Source organism: Wyeomyia smithii, chromosome 2 (assembly GCF_029784165.1).
Source record: "Wyeomyia smithii strain HCP4-BCI-WySm-NY-G18 chromosome 2, ASM2978416v1, whole genome shotgun sequence".
NCBI lineage: Eukaryota > Metazoa > Arthropoda > Insecta > Diptera > Culicidae > Wyeomyia > Wyeomyia smithii.
The window spans coordinates 38,526,511-38,541,041 of NC_073695.1; the positions used below are offsets into that span (position 1 = coordinate 38,526,511).

General features: G+C 42.3%; 1 protein-coding gene across 3 annotated transcripts in view; it reads left to right on the forward strand.

Annotated features, from left to right (window-relative positions):
• Positions 1 to 14,531, forward strand: part of LOC129719478 (chondroitin sulfate N-acetylgalactosaminyltransferase 1) — a 154,417-nt gene that overhangs the window by 21,392 nt on the left and 118,494 nt on the right. The window contains exon 2 of one of the 3 annotated variants that reach the window (XM_055670838.1): positions 4,418 to 4,843. The exons of 1 other annotated variant lie outside the window; for it this stretch is intronic. The gene's annotated coding sequence lies outside the window, so the exon portion shown is untranslated. Of the gene's footprint in view, positions 1 to 4,417; positions 4,844 to 5,875; positions 8,019 to 14,531 lie in introns of those variants that run through there. One more of the 3 variants, XM_055670840.1, reaches the window with a different exon arrangement.

The window sequence follows — 14,531 nt, forward strand, 5'->3', positions numbered from 1 at the left end:
TGCTACATTTTAGCGCTACGATCCTATTGACACCAACAGTCTCTCCCGAGCCGGGATTCGAACATACGGGTACGGGTCGGGTTCGGGTTTCGAGTTTGAAAACCCGAAACCTAACCATTTCTAGTTTACATGTCTCAAAGGTTGAGCGATAACTCTATTCAGCTATTTTCGGTTTATTCTCTGTTCAGTTGACTGATTAGAGAATCACAATCGAGATATCAAGAATGCCTTCGAAGGCATACACAAATGTGTGTGTGTGTGGTTTTTTTCACTAGAGCACAAAATTGTAGACTTGAGACCGACTCAAACTAACAGACAATTGTATGCTATTGCACAGTGGTACGAGAGCACAAAATCGTAAACTTTTTATGACGTAAGACTACGTTTATCTAGAAGTTAAGTGCCAGAACAAGTGCAAGTGAAATTCAAACACTCGAAAAGTGGTCAGGGTTTGAGCGTTTATATTTCAGAATTTTTTTTATCAGATTATCGAGGTTTTGGCATCAATCGATCAGAATTTTTTTACGGTTGAGTTGCTGTAATAGAAACAACCATTTGATTGAGACACTATTGACAAAATTAGTAAATAACATGGATTGTCTAAATCATACCGACCAACCAATCGCTACCTTACTTCCCAAGCACGGCCGACACTAAAGTATACAACCGATCTGACTTTGTTGTTGTTGTTTTATTCGTTGTAGTACTCACGCCACGCTTACCGGTAATTCATGAAAGGTACCATTCAAACATTTTACCATCATTTTCATTCCAAAACCGTACCATAAAAAAAGGCAAAAAAGAATCGGTCATCTCGTGCCCTATATCTGGCGGCTGATAAGAAGTACATACTTGGTAGCTACAAAGGTGTTAAAAATAGCTGAATATTTTGCCCGAAATAACTAGAGAACAAAAATCAACACACAACTTTTGGTGCCCCAAAATTATGTAATTGAGGTAGGTAGTTGAATTTTTTTTCTCTTACAAAACGTTGCTGATAGCGGTAAAAACCATGCAAATTTATTTTTCGATTGCGGCCGGTGCAGCTTTGAAAAATGTTTCAATTTCCTTGCCATTTCCTATTCTGCTGCGCCCCGCCCTCTTTCCATGTAACGAAAGAAACCTTATTTTCATTTTAAGACCGTACCAGTGACATACAGAGGCCAGATATTTGTATTACAGCGATAGAAGTTTGCAAAGCAGTTTCGTTTAGTGAATAAACGAATATATTAAGAACTTGTACGAACATTTCAATTTTCACAATGTCTCGTCATATCAATATGATGTATAAGCGCAATTTCCAGAAGCGTGCGAAGGATCGGTAGAAGACGATTTCTCCGAAGTAACGAAATATAGAAAAAAAACCGTAGTCCTACGTCATATGGTCGTGTCTTGGATACAACCTTCCTACTTTTTATTTACCCTCCAAATACTGGTTTTGTTGACATACTTTCTTCAAAAGATGTTTAGTGTATAAAAAGTATCAGAGAATGACAAAATGTTTTAGTTCGGTCTTGCACTTTAGAGAAATAGAGTCTTCAGCAAAACTGTGATTAATGTTCAGGCCCGGATTTAAGGAGGGGGGCAAAGGGGGCAAATGCCCTGGGTCTTTCGACACGATGTTTCATGCATTTTCAAGCCACCTGGCACCAAAAAAGAAATTCGAAAACCAAAATTTTATACACCCCATTCCGTTGGGTTAATTTTTCGATTTTTCAAGGCCGAAATTCAATCGCTTTGCGCCACCCCATTTTTGGTCTGATTGAGCTAAAACTTTGCACAGGGTGTATTCTCGGGCAGATGAACATTTTGTATAGGGTTTCTCAAAATGACCATTTTAGTTGGCACCCTAAAGACCAGTCAATAAAATAAAGTGTTTTTAAATATTTAAAAGGCAAAAATGCTCAGAATATATTTGTATTTCATCGAAACTCACAACATTGTAGAAGACACAAAAAGATAGCTTCTACAAAAGCCGATTTATTGCCAAAATATGTAAAAGAATACCATTTCTTGTACATCCCCAGATCACCACTAAACAAAAACTAGCAGACGAAATCAGCATAGAAAGAATTATTATCTTAATCACTCTAGGAAATTGATTGAAACGTTTTCCCCTTCCAGTATCTTTAAACTTATTTTTTATTTTTTCATACTTTTTGGCAATAACTCCGTCGTTTTGAAGACAAGTCTGATATAAAACGGTATATCTCCAAAACAAGAGAAGTTAGAAGAACTTTAAAATCTTTGGTTAGAATTGAAATCTGCAAGTTGTCAGCATTTTAGCTCTTGAAAAATTTTATCTCAAAATTTTATCTCTTGAAAAACCCTCAAAGTCGTTCAAGGGCAGTTTGAAGGTGAAGATTGAAATAAAAATCGGTTATTTGTAAAGTTAGAAATTTTGTAAAAGGTACCTAAAATTAATGGAACTATAACATTGTGGAACAAGTTTTTCTTCTATCTACAAAAATAAAGAAGTTATAAACTTGATTTCATCGAAAACTTGGGCCACCCTAATTTTTGATAATTTTTCAATAAGCGCTCTATTATTAACAACTTTGCAGAAGAATTTTTGCTTTAAAATATTCCTAAATAGCTCTAGACCCAAATTTCCCTGCAAATTTGGTTTCTGAACCATTATGCACTGTGTGTTACGGCCGCGCACTAGTGTATGTGGTTAATCTTAGTGAAATGCAATATATTATACTACGCGATGTGGATCCGATTTGCACCGATATACCATAAGAAGGCTGTTGGGGCCATGCACAAGAGTGTGTGGGTAAGGTTTGTCTAGTAAATATCGAAAGTGTATTAGATTATATGACTTAAACTCAATCCAAGCCAACAATGAAGATGCTGCTGGGGTAAGGCACACTTGTGCATTTTTTTTTTAAGTTTAAGGGAGTCTTCTTACTAGTAGCTTCCAAGAGGTTGTTTCTCCTAATTTTTTCGAAGCGAGCGACACGGGGAAATAATGTTTTGCATTCAAATTTGTAAGGCCTAAACCTCCACAAAGTTTCATTAAAATCTGAGAGGGTGCTGCCAGGCCCTCTATCGAACTGGGGTGAAACCCGTCCGTTGCAATTTTGCTCCAAAGCAACCGGAGCTTGGTGTAAGCTCTTGAATCAAACTCTTACGTTGAAGTGTCATTACGAAGAAATTGTTAGATTTCGCAATTTAAGCAAACACAATGGCAAAACAGCGGTGTTTTATTCCAAAACATGTATTATAGTATAAAAAGCCATTAGCCATTAGAATTTCGAAAATTTTGGTTCTAGCTCTCATTATGATTAAGGATTGACCAACCGCAACACATTATAAGTGCAAATTTGTTTCACTCCAGGTCCAGGCAAGCCCTGAAGATACCCGAAAACCGTAATCTATTTATTCATCAAGAGGATTACTTCGTAAAATAATTATGTGCCAGATAATGACGAGCTCTTTAGCCAAAATCCCAAATAGACAAATAATACGTGTACCATTTCCGGGCCAATATTAACAACATCACATGGGCAAAGCATCGCCATGTCGTTGCTGCGGAGCCCTGCGGAAAAACCAATTTCTTCTCCAATTAGTTTCCGACTCAAGCATTCTCTAAGTGCCTCTTCTATTTTCCCCGTACCGAACCTGAAGCAGTCCCACACAAATTTAATTACACTTTTCCCAACGAAAACCCGGGATTACCATTTCCTGCTTGTACGGATGAAAAGTTTCCCATTCGCCGGTCGAAGCCACGCTAGAAGAGGAATAAACCGGCACCGAATCCTATTCATATTAGCGGTCGAAAAGTGGCAAATTTAGAGTTGAAGTTCCAACACGCAGCATTGATTTCGTCCTCATTCACGTCTGCTCTTCAAAAGTCGCGTTGTGTTTCGTATTCAGAAAAAAATGAGAAAATGCCGTCTAACCGAAAAGCTGCAACTTTACTGCACTGTTGGCACGTTGACATTCCGCAATACCACCCACCTTCACACTAATACACACACAAATACTGCATACTGCAGTAAAATGTGGGGTTGTGAAGCTCCCGTGTGTGTATGTGTGTTCTTTTCTGCCATTGTTGGTGCACATTTGTCAGCATCAGCTCTCATAGTGCCAGTGCTATTATTTTTGGAGGCTTGCACAAATGGCAGAAAAGGCTTACCACGCCTGTATCACCGCCTTTCCTCTGTGCTTTTTTTTTGTTGGGTACAGTCGGACTTGGCACAGAAGCCGACTAAATTTGGGTCACCGCAAGAACGGGTGGGTTGAGTGCTTTTCATTCACCTGTGCGTCACAATGCTGTGGGTGTTATTGTTGGTAAAAATAGAATGAATATGATGAGCGAACGTCTTATTGGGCTTTAGTTTGTAACCTGGTGGAGACGCATGGTTAATAGACTGACCACATTCTGCATTTTTTTTTCGTTTTGTTTCAGACGTCAGCATAACATAATTGTTGCTTGCGGAACGGAAGCTTCGAAATACTTTGTGTTGTTGCGTTCAAGCCTAACCGCGATTGTGTGGCAAGCAGTGAAATCCCAGAAGGAGGAGAAAAAAAATGAAACTCATAATGAACCCATAAATTACCGAAAGCAGCACAACAGCAGCAGCACACGAGGGAAGATAATTCCTCCGGATAGCCAAGCCAACCGGCAGCAGAGCCTGACATGTGAGTCTCTAGCGAATAAGTGAAACCAAGTGAAGTTAAAAGTGGGGGAAAAAGCATACGTTTTCTGTTTGCTAACTGAATTAAGCAGCGATAGTGGAATAATAGAGTAGTCGCGTGACTCGTGACCGGCAATTGAATAATACGAGTGATTAAAGCTTTCAGGAAAGTGCAACAACTCCGCCTGTTGTGAGTGGTAAGTATCGACAAAACCTAACTCTATTGTAAAGAACATTAAAAAACGAAAAAATATTTACATGAGTAAAGGAAACTGGATCTTTCCGTCTCGTCGTCTGACAAGAAACAGACTGAAGGCAACAACCAGCATCAAAAGTACACTTGCGAAACACGCTTTTGCTTGTCACCAGCGACAAGAACATAAGTTGATCTTCATAAGGAAACTCACCCCCGGCGGGGGTTGCTCGACCGACAACGGCACTTTTTCTGCTTTCCCCAGCTCGTCGTACTCGGTTACACGCGTGGGTGAAAAAGCGATAGAGAAAAAGAGATAGAAATGCAACATAAGCTGATTTTCCTTTGGAAACTTTTCTTTAGCATTGAATATCCCCCACAGGCGCCGACCCCCCAAAGCTTCCAGTGCGGCGTCAAAACTTCGAAACGTATACTTAGTTTCCTCACCTTATCTGAAACTGCCTTATTTATTCATGCCTCTCTCTCTATCTTTCGCTCGGTTGGTGGTTCCGGTCGGTGCTCTGTCCGGATGCACCCCGGGAAAAACGTTTGCTAATTTTGCCTTCCATTCTCAGACACAGTATTGTCTAATAAAATGTTCGACTATCTTTTTTTTTCACTTCTTTCATTCGAACCGTGAAACATTTTTATGTTGAAATAAAAAGCACAATTTCCCCTCTACCGTAAGGAACAAAAAAAAAACACGCTGCAAGACTTCGTCAATTCAGCAAGAAGCGAACTGGTTTGGGTCGTGCAAGTAATACCGGAGAAGAGCTTAGTACCTGCGGAACGAGGTGAGAAGCCGGTATTGCATAAAAATGCGAGAAATATCGACAAAGTTTCGCTGCGTTCGCTTCGGTTACGTTCCGCAACAATTTGCGCTATACAAACAGCACAGCAGCATCGTCTTCCTGGAGCAATATGAAGAGCAGCGTATCTCTCCTCCTTTGGGGGTATTGCCCCCACAGTCATTACGAAAAAGACTACCGAGTTTGGATGTTTTTCACTAAATTTAGAAGCTCTTGAACAGGAAAGTGTTTATGATACAAAAAAAAAACGAATTACTCATGCATTTCAATGATTGCTCAGATGCTTTAAGTAAAATAATTATTTTGACATCACAATCTACTGTGGATAAAATCTGAATGTAAAATACACAGTTCTTTCGCATCAACCTCAATTTGGCCCGCTTAGCGAATTTCTTCGCAGTTTATATAAAACAAAGCTGTTTATTGTTTTGGTTTTCCAGCAGAAAGTAAAACGGCTCGGGAGTGAAAAACATACCTGCCAGTTGTTTATGTTTTCTTCCGTGGAGTCCCCGCCTAAAGTCGCTGGTTTAAATTTTAATGAAGTAATAATCACTATCGTAAACTTTGGCCCCTGTCGTGTGCCACGCTTCCTAAATAAAGCCATTGGTTGTTAACTTTATCACACGCTGGTAGTCCATTCCGGATTCCTCCATTATTGATACTACACCATTCGATAGTCCTTTATACTACGGTTTTCATCGCTCGGTTCCACATTTTGGAAACGAAATTTTGGGAACCATAAAACAGCCGGAAACGAATGAATTAGATGTAAATTTTCAACAACTTTTAAAGCTAGCAATGGCAATTGCATCTATCATCCGAAATTAGGATGGAACGCTTTGTGAAGTTCGAAGAATTTCATTTTCCCATTCCAGCCAAGCTCTAGGCCGGTGGCAAAATTCCACTTGAAAAACTTTTCATGCCTCCCGATGGATTTCTTCTGCCACTGGTTACGAGCCGGCGAATGAGAAATCGTTTTATAGTCCAACTGGCAGAGGATTGCCATTCATTCGGCGATTCGACAGACATTCCAGGTTGACTAGGTGACTAGGCAGAAATCTCACACAGCACGACGGTGAATCACAGTCTGTTGCCGTCCTGTGGGATGATATTTATGCCATACAAATTAGAATTAGCATTGTGGTCATCTGTAATTCAGTTGGATTGGTTTCACTGGTTTTATAAATTTGAAGATTAACTTCTTTATGCATAGGTGACCATGCGGTTCCTTTTATTCTAGTCCAGTTTTTATTCCTATCACACAAAAAAGCAACTGCAGTTTTAACGTTTCCTAATAACTGAATACCATTGGAAGAGCTTAAAGTTCTTCAGTGTGGCAAAATAGTCTGTTCCTGTCGATTTGGTAGACCTAGATTTATTTCACATCTCTTCTGACATGATAAAAGCTGCTGCAAAAAAATTAAAAAACTCGTACTCTGCAGGACCCGACGGAATCCCCGCAGTTATAATAAGTCGTTGGGTACACGCTTTAGCCGAACCCCTTTGCCATATTTATAACAAATCTTTCGAGCAAGGCAAGTTCCCCACAGTTTGGAAACATTCTTACATGTTCCCGATATTTAAAAACGGGGACCGCCGAAACGTTAGGAACTACCGAGGCATCACTAATCTTTCTGCTGCATCTAAATTATTCGAAATAATTGTGAGTACGTTTATGCTCTTACGCACGAAGAGTTATATTTCTAATGACCAACACGGCTTTATGCCTGGTCGTTCAGTAAGTACAATCTTGCTTGACTTCACGTCGACTTGCATATCGCACATCGAACAAAAAGCTCAAATAGACGTAAGCTATACAGATTTTAAAGCAGTGTTTGATCGGATTGACCATACAATATTGCTAAAAAAAATCTTACGGCTTGGTGCATCGCAGGGGTTTGTCGGTTGGCTTAGCTCATACTTATGCGATAGAGTACTACGAGTATACATTAATTCCTGCTGTTCATTCTGTGCCGAACACGCATCAGTACTGGACGTGTTTGGTGATCGGTCCGATAGAGTATAAAACAAAAGACGTGTGAACAAGTGTTGGCATTGTTTGCCTGGTCGAGTGAAATAAATCCGGGTTCAAGGTCGTTCCTTTGTGCAACTGTTTCGCATCGTGACTGCCAGCTGGTGCGTAAGCCGATTTGGCTGCTGGCTGGATTGTGCTACAGCAGTGGACGAGACACAAAAGAGGAAAAAGAAGAAGCCATCAGTGTCAGCGAGTCGTATCGCTGTGTGGAGTGATCTCACACCTGGCTCGCTGCTGGTGGCTGTTTGGTGCTGCTGTATTGGTGCTGCTGGCTGTAACGGCTGCTACTTCGAACGATCGGACAACCAACCTTACTGGAAGGGAGAAATAAAAAGGTACGTGTTCTTGTCAGCGCTAGTGCGCTAAACATAGCGCGATGGATGTAGATCCCTCGCCTCCCGCGCCACCATCCCCGAACCCCTCTGACCCTGACCCTTCTGTTACCCCCTCCCCTGTTCATTCTTCAGTCCCCCCTCGCCCCAGGCTTTACCCAGACGGAGCCCAGGGCAGCTATACTGTCTATTTTCGGCCAAAGGCGGGACCGAAATCGAAACAGTTGAACCTCTTGCAGATTTCTAAAGACCTGACGAAGGAGTACAAGGGCGTGACCGAAATTTCCAAGGTCCGGCCTAACAAGCTCCGTGTCGTGGTCGGTAACCTGAAAGAGGCCAACGATATAGCTTGCTCTGAGCTCTTCACACGCGAGTATCGCGTTTACATACCCGCACGAGACGTGGAGATCGACGGTGTCATAACCGATTCGAGTCTGTCCGTCGAGTGTATACTGCAAAGTGCCAAAGGGTGCTTTAAGAACAAAACGTGTCCCGAAGTAAAGGTGCTCGACTGCAAGCAATTGCGGTCAGCATCGATCATCGGTGGCAAAACAGTATACACTCCGTCAGACTCGTTTCGAGTTACGTTCGCCGGGTCTGCACTACCAAGCCACGTCTCGATCCACCGGGTTCGTCTCCCTGTGAGGCTCTACGTGCCCCGCGTCATGAACTGCCTGAATTGCAAGCAGTTAGGCCATACAGCCGCCTACTGCTGCAATAAGGCACGTTGTGGCAAGTGTGGGGAGTCTCATGCGGAAGATTCTTGCAGTGTTAACGCTGAAAAGTGTATTCACTGCGGAGAAAATCTGCATGAGCTCTCGACATGTGCGGTGTACATGCAGCGCAGGGATAAAATAAAACGGTCTCTCAAAGAGCGTTCAAAGCGTTCCTACGCTGACATGCTGAAGAAGACCGTTACCACTTCTCCCGTTACTTCGAACCCCTTCGATCTGTTGCCCTCTGAGGAAACCGATTCTGACGATTCACCAGCGGGAGCATCTTACGCCAATCCTGGGGAGTCTAGAAAGAGGAAAAATATTTCCTCTCCTAAACTTCCCAGAAAAGGTCTTAAGATTTCTCAAAGTGAAATGAAAGTTACAAACAAACCAAACAGTGCTGCGGAAAAACCGAAGCAAACTCCTCCTGGGCTGGCAAATTTAAAGTCCCAGAAGGAGTTCCCAGCACTGCCAGGAACATCTAAAACCCCAGTTGCTCCTTCTACACTCCCAGTTGATGAAACAAACTCTGGATTAGTGAAATTTTCTGACATTGTGGACTGGATTTTTGAAACTTTCAATGTACCCGATCCAATTAAAATTTTTCTTACAGCATTCCTCCCAACAGTTAGATCATTTTTGAAGCAGTTGACTGCCCAATGGCCTCTCCTTGCAGCGATTGTATCCTTCGATGCCTAATTCAACTGCGTATATGAAGGATTCTATCTCTGTCTTACAGTGGAATTGTAGAAGTATTTTACCAAAAATTGATTCGTTTAAAGTTTTGATAAATAAAAACAAATGCGATGCATTTTCCCTTTGTGAAACTTGGCTTACTTCAAATATTGATCTCAACTTCCATGATTTTAATATTATTCGCCTTGATCGAGACACCCCATATGGAGGAGTACTTTTAGGGATTAAAAAGTGCTATTCTTTCTATCGTATTAACCTCCCCTCGATTCCAGGCATCGAAGTTGTCGCATGTCAAATGACAATACAAGGTAAAGAGCTTTGTATTGCCTCAATATATATTCCTCCCAGAGCACAGGTTGGGCAACGGCTGCTCTTTGATTTAATAGAACTTCTTCCCTCGCCACGTTTGATTTTGGGAGACTTCAACTCTCATGGCGTGGCTTGGGGTTCCCCATACAATGATAACCGCTCCTCTTTAATCTATAACCTTTGCGATGACTTCGACATGACTATTTTAAACAACGGTGAAATGACACGTATCCCGAAACCTCCAGCGCGCCCAAGCGCTTTGGATCTATCCTTATGTTCGACGTCGCTACGGTTGGATTGCACATGGAAGGTAATCCTCGATCCTCACGGTAGCGACCATCTGCCTATTCTTATTTCAATTACTAACGGGTCAACTCGCATGCGACCAATTGACATTCCGTATGACCTCACACGAAATGTCGATTGGAAGTTATACGAGGAAATGATTTCAAAAGCGGTCGAGTCGATTCAACATCATTCACCACTTGAAGAATACAACCTCCTCGCGGGCTTGATTCTCGACGCCGCGTTGCAAGCCCAAACGAAGAAATATCCCGGCGTAACGATCAAAGAACGGCCTCCCACTCCGTGGTGGGACCAAGAGTGCTCCGATGTCTACACGCAAAGATCCGACGCGTTTAAGGCCTACCAGACGGGAGGTATACCTGGCGACTATTTACGGTATTCGGAGCTTGATACCAAGCTTAAAAGCTTGGCTAAAGCAAAGAAACGTGGATATTGGCGTCGGTTCGAGAACGAGACGTCGAGGGAGACATCGATGAGCACTTTTTGGAACACAGCCCGAAGAATGCGGAATCGCGTAACGGTCAACGAAAGCGAGGAGTCTTCAAGTAGGTGGATATTTGATTTTGCCAGGAAAGTATGTCCGGACTCTGTTCCTGAGCAAAATATTGTTCGCGATGCGTCTCCGGGCCACGACGCGATAGAATCACCTTTTACGATGGCAGAATTTTCAGTTGCCCTCCTGTCCTGTAACAATAACGCGCCTGGATTAGATAGAATCAAATTCAACTTGTTGAAGAATCTACCCGGCAATGCCAAGAGGCGCTTGTTGAACTTGTTCAATAAGTTCCTGGAGCAAAACATTGTACCGCAGGATTGGAGGCAAGTGAAGGTGATCGCCATCCAAAAACCAGGGAAACCAGCTTCTAATCACAACTCTTATAGGCCGATTACAATGCTATCCTGTATCCGGAAATTGATGGAAAAAATGATACTCCGTCGTTTAGACCACTGGGTCGAATCAAATGGTCTACTATCAGAAACTCAATTTGGCTTCCGCCGTGCCAAAGGGACGAATGATTGTCTTGCGTTGCTTTCAACAGATATTCAGCTGGCGTATGCTCGTAAAGAACAAATGGCGTCTGCGTTCTTGGACATTAAGGGGGCTTTTGATTCCGTTTCTATTGACATTCTTTCGGGTCAACTTCACCGACAAGGATTTTCTCCAATTTTGAACAATTTTTTGCACAATTTGTTGTCCGAAAAGCACATGCATTTTACGCATGGCGATTTGGCAACTTTTCGCATTAGCTACATGGGTCTTCCCCAGGGCTCATGTTTAAGCCCCCTTCTTTACAACTTTTATGTAAATGACATCGACGAATGTCTGGCAAATTCATGCACGATAAGACAACTTGCAGACGACAGTGTAATCTCTGTTACAGGAGCCAAAGCTGCCGATTTGCTAGGACCATTGCAAGATACCTTGGACAATTTGTCTGCTTGGGCTTTACAGCTAGGTATCGAATTCTCTCCGGAGAAGACTGAGATAGTAGTTTTTTCTAGGAAGCATGAACCTGCTCAGCTTCAAACACAATTAATGGGTAAAACGATTTCTCAGGTTTTGGTACACAAATATCTTGGTGTCTGGTTCGACTCTAAAGGCACCTGGGGTTGTCACGTGAGGTATCTGATGAAAAAATGTCAACAAAGAGTGAATTTTCTTCGTACAATAACCGGACAATGGTGGGGAGCCCATCCAGGAGACCTTATAAGGCTTTACCAAACAACGATATTGTCTGTTATTGAATACGGGTGTTTCTGCTTCCGCTCCGCAGCAAACACACATTTGATCAAAATGGAGCGAATACAATATCGTTGTTTGCGTATCGCCTTAGGTTGCATGCAGTCGACCCATACGATGAGTTTGGAGGTTTTAGCTGGAGTACTACCATTGAAAAACCGCTTCTGGAGCCTGTCTTCTCGTATTCTAATCAAATGTGAGGTCTTGAACCGTCCCGTGATTGAAAATTTTGAAAGGTTAATCGAACTTAATTCTCAAACCCGTTTTATGACATTGTATTTCAATCACATGTCCCAAAATATTAACCCTTCTTCGAATATTCCAAATCGTGTCGACTTATCAAATACTTCTGATTCTACTGTGTTTTTCGATACATCCATGATAGAAGAAACTCGTGGAATCCCGGATCATTTACGCGTGCAGCAGATCCCTAAAATTTTTTCCAATAAATATCGAAACATCAACTGCGACAATATGTACTACACTGACGGATCACTTCTTGATGGGTCCACTGGCTTCGGTATCTTCAATAACAATTTAACCGTCTCCCATAAGCTCGATAATCCTGCTTCTGTTTACGTCGCAGAATTAGCTGCAATTCAGTACACCCTAGGGATTATCGAAAAAATGCCCACGGACCATTATTTCATCTTTACGGACAGTCTCAGTTCCATTGAGGCTCTCCGATCGATGAAAGATGTTAAGCACTCTCCGTATTTCCTGGTGAAAATACGGGAACATCTGAGTGCTTTATCCGAAAAATCTACTCAGATTACCTTAGCGTGGGTCCCTTCTCACTGCTCGATACCGGGTAATGAGAAAGCGGACTCTTTGGCTAAGGTGGGCGCAACAAACGGTGATATTTATGAAAGACCAATTGCCTTTAATGAATTTTTCGCACTTGTACGTCAGAATACGATCATCAGTTGGCAAAATGCTTGGACCAGAGGGGAATTGGGAAGGTGGTTACATTCCATAATCCCCAAAGTATCGACGAACCCGTGGTTCAAGGGGTTGGATGTAGGTCGGGATTTCATTTGCGTGATGTCCCGGCTTATGTCCAATCACTATAGATTTGACGCGCTCCTCCGTCGTGTTGGGCTCGGGGAAAGTGGTATCTGTGCCTGTGGTGAAGGTTATCACGACATAGAGCATGTGGTTTGGTCATGCCCTGTACACCGTGACGCCAGGTCTAAATTAATAGCTTCCCTGCAGGCCGAGGGTAGACAGCCGGCTGTTCCTGTTCGTGATGTCTTGGCGAGCCGTGACCTATCCTACATGTCCCTTATATACGTTTTCCTGAAATCCATCCACGCCCCAGTCTAGTCCCGTTCCCCTCCGTCTACACCCAACAAAACGACAAGAACACGTTTGAACCTTAAGCACAAAACCAGCAACCAGACCCCGCACAACAGAACCAGGACCCAAGGACTACGAGCCTCTGTCCCAACTCACGACATCGTGGCTCAGCAGAACGAATCCATACATGCCATTCGACGATTATCAGACGACCATTGAACAACAAAACACTGATTGGAAATCCCATGCTAGTTTTAAGTTAGACTTAATTTCAGCTCGTAGTCGGCAGCGAGGATAAAAAATTTGCTTTAGTTTTTAAGTCATCAGATATAATTGGCGCCGTTAAACATTAAATTGTATTTGTGCCGTGTCAAATAAATGTTATGTGAAGAAAAAAAAAAAAAATTCCTGCTGTTCGTCTCAGTTTTCAAACACGTCTTCCACAAGGTAGCAACTTAGGACCATTGCTGTTTACACTGTTCTTCAATGACGTTTCCCTACTGTTGGATGTTGGCTGTAAACTAGTATACGCAGACGATCTCAAGCTGTATCTGATAATACGCTCTATCTACGACTGTCGGCGGCTTCAGGGACTTTTGGATAAGTTTGTTTACTGGTGTCGCAAAACCCGGTTGACGATTAGCATTAGCAAGTGTCAAGTGATGACCTTCCACCGAAAAATGAATCCAATTGTATTCAACTATCAAATCGATAATCAAGACCTAACAAGAGTTGACCGCGTTAGTGACCTCGGAGTTTTATTGGATACTAAACTTACATTCAATCTACATCGTACCAACATAATCGCTAGAGCGACGAGACAACTTGGTTTCGTATCGAAAATTGCTCGCGACTTTATGGATCCCCATTGTTTAAAGGCGTTGTATTGTGCTAGCGTTCGGCCACTCCTCGAAAATGCCAGATTGGTTTGGGGCCCCCAACAACTAGTTTGGAATTTGCGACTTGAGCGAGTGCAGAAAAGATTCGTGCGGATTGCGTTAAGAAATCTTCCGTGGCGTGACCCGATTAACCTCCATACCCTGATCGTTGTCGTCTGCTTGGGATTGACACATTGCACAACGCAGAGAAGTTCAGCAAGCGGTGTTCGTAGCAAAAGTTTCAAACTCCAAAATCGACTCACCAGAAATCCTTTCTAAATTGAATTTCCGGGCCTCACATCGTCTTCTTCGCTCTACTGGATTGTTATAACCTAGTTTTCACCGCACAGTTTTCACTGCATCCGAGCATTCTCCAAAGTGAAAGATCTTTAAAATTTCGGCACCCCATCATATAAATTTGCAATGAGAGTTCGTCGTAGTTTTTAATCACATTGACTAGTTCATATTCATTAAGACTATTTTTGTCAGATGAATTTTTAACAAATAAAGAATAAAGAATAAAGGCCAGGAATGACCAAAAATGAGAATGATCTCCACTTAAGCTCAGAAA